Below are 2,913 nucleotides of genomic sequence, written 5' to 3'. Positions count from 1 at the left end.
CGGCCCCCCCGCCCAGTCAGCGCCGGGCCGCCTCTCCAGGCGCGGTCCCCCGTCGGGGGCTGCTGCGAGGGTGCCCTTTCCGCGGGGAGGCGGCGGGAGGCGGCCGCCGGGGGTCCTGCCTGCCAGCTTCAGCCCGGGAGGGGCGGGAGGAACCGTCGCGCATCCCCGCCCTGCTGCCGGAGCCGCCCCCTCCTCCGCCTCCTCTTCCTCGCCTCCTGCCTGCCGCCCCGATGGAGAGGAATCTGGCTGAGGAGGAGGGAGAACCGATCCGAGCGGCCCTCGCTCCTGCGCTCGCTCGCTCGCTCGGGCCGCCTCCCTCCCGTCCTCCCTCCCTCCCGTCTCCGCTCCAGCGCCTTGGATTTAAAGGCACAGGGACTGCTGCGTAAAGGCACGTTTCCCTCCGTCGGATCTCTGCCTTGGAGACAGGAGGAGACGCCAGACTCGCCAGCAGGCCACGGGGGCAGCCGGGGCGGGGCGGGGGGGGGGAAATGACCGATGTGTTTGCACAGACAGCCAGAATCTGGCAGCCCGCTGCAGCAGAGCATCTTTCTCTAAGGCCACCAGGCAAAGCGCAGGCCACGTGCGGCTGTAAGGCTTCCCTAACTGAAGTGTGGTGGGTTAGGCGCACTAGAAACCACTGAGACCCATGTAGTGATCAGCATGGTTCACTGGTACACAACACAGAGAAAGACTAACCGCAGGCTGGCCAACTATATACACACCCGGGGATCAATGTTCCCTCTAAGCTGTGGAGCTACTGGAATTAAAGTTCTGAGCAGGCGATTTGGCTGCTGCATGAATTAGTTTGCTCTGGAGCCCTCCTTCCTGAGCTAAGACAAAAATGTGTGAGCCGGAGGCTAAAAAACTGTGAGCTAGCCCACACTAACTCGGCTTAGAGGGAACACTGCCGGGATGCCCCCCCCCAGGTCCGTTTGGTGGGTTTAAATCTCCCGCCACATTCCTATTGGTTCCCAAGTGGAGAGACTAGGAGCCTAGTCCCCATTGTTCTTACAGAGTCAAGCTCTGGGGTATTCGCTGGCCCCTGGTGGCGGTCAGCAGACATAGCCCTAACCGTCTTTACCTGTCAGTTTCTCTGATTTCAGCAGCAGAACATGTGCGCGCGCCTGTGTGTGTTTTCCTACTTTCCAACTCTGGAAGAGTTTAAGCACTGACGGTCACTAAGCATGCATGAAAACAAACATCGGGTCAGTCGTCCTAGGAGGTGGATTCCACTCATCACTGGAATTTCCCCAGATTCTCCCAGGGAAAGCCGGTAGCATGCCAAGTCCAGGCGGGTCTTGACTGGGACCCCCTCGGACAGCACAGGTTCAATCAGGGGTCGTTTCGTAGAAAAAGAGCTAGGGGAACTCATTAGCATAACTTATTAGCATATGCCACACCCCCTGACATCGCCGGACGTGTGTCATAAGGCCACACACCCGCCCCAACGGTCCCGGCCGCCGCCACGAGGGGCCCGGGGTGGACCTGCAAGGCCAGCGGGAGTGCGAGGAAGCCCCGCCAAGGCCCTCCCTGGCCCCAGGCAGGCAGGGGTGGGGAGAGGCAGGGAGGAAGCAACTTACCCTCCCTCTTCTCCTGCCTCCTCCTGGCTGAATGAGGGCCGGAAGCAGGGGGTGGGGCTTCGTCATGTGCCCCTCCCCCCGTACCTCACCCGGGGGAACTGCAATCCCCCCCCGAAATGACCTCTGGGTTCAATCAGTGCTGTGCGAGCTGCGTCGGCTTCCAGTGGAGCCCCGTATCAGGTTCAAGGCTTTGGGTTTGACCTTTGAGGCCCTTAGCGCTCAGGGACTTACCTATCTTCGGGACTGCCTCTCCCACTGTGCCCCTGGAAGAGCACTGTGCTCAGGAAATAAGAACTCCCTGGTGGTCCCCGGCCCGAGAGAAGTCCGGCTGTCCTCGACCAGGGCCGGGGCCTTCTCAGTCCTGGCCCCCGCCTGGTGGAACGCTCTGCCAGAAGACATCCGTGGCCCAGCGGGCGTTGTTCTCTTTCCACAGGGCATGTAAGGCAGAGATGCTCCGCTGGGCCTTCAGTTGAGGACAGCAACAGGGCTTCTTTAGCACTCTTACACAATTCCCCATCCAGGCCCGTAGCTACAGTGGGGCATTTCGGGGCCTGGCCCCCTGATTTCCTGCCAAGGCCCCCCAACTTCCATCCAGCCCCCAGGACCCCCAGCTCTCTGGGCCACCCGGAGGACTCCAAACTCTCTAGGCCACCTGGAGGCCTCCCCTCCACTTCCCCTTCCCGAAGCAGAGTGCGAATGCTGCAAAAGTGAGTGTTTAAATTTTCATTTGTATTTTATTTTTTATTTTGTGACGTCGGTGCCCCTCCTGACTTATTAAAAGGCCCCCCGAATTACAAAATCCTGGCTACGGCCTTCCGCCCCCAGAGGCTGAGGAGCTGGAACCCTTTCCACCATACTGAATTCAGGGTGCTGGTACTTGCCTTTAAAGCCCTATATGGCCAACATACCCTGAGCCCGTTTCCAGGGAAGGGCAGCCTAGCAAATCTAATCAATGTAATTAATTAATTACTTAATTAATTTGCAGACACCCTAGAAGACATGCTCTGCCCTGGATAAGCCAGGCTAGCCCCATCTTGTCAGATTGCGGAAGCTAAGTATAGAATCATAGAATGTGAGAGTTGGAAGGGACCTTGCAGGTCATCTAGTCCAACCCCCTGCACTCTGCAGGAGTATGCTGAAAGATAGCCCTTCTTGCTAATAGTATTTGGCTGTGGTCATATGGTCATTTTGATTGGGTTTCACCACTGTTCCCTCTTGCATTTAAAGTTGCTGATTAGACGCCCACATCCATCTCCTGCACTGAAGTGGGCTCACTCATGCGATCCTTCCGGTTCCCTAGCAAGTTTTCTGACACCGGGAAAATCAACTACTT

This window comes from Gekko japonicus, unplaced genomic scaffold (assembly GCF_001447785.1).
Source record: "Gekko japonicus isolate JY-2015 unplaced genomic scaffold, Gekko_japonicus_V1.1 scaffold1502, whole genome shotgun sequence".
NCBI classification, from domain to species: domain Eukaryota; kingdom Metazoa; phylum Chordata; class Lepidosauria; order Squamata; family Gekkonidae; genus Gekko; species Gekko japonicus.
Note: the sequence above shows the minus strand (reverse complement) of the source record.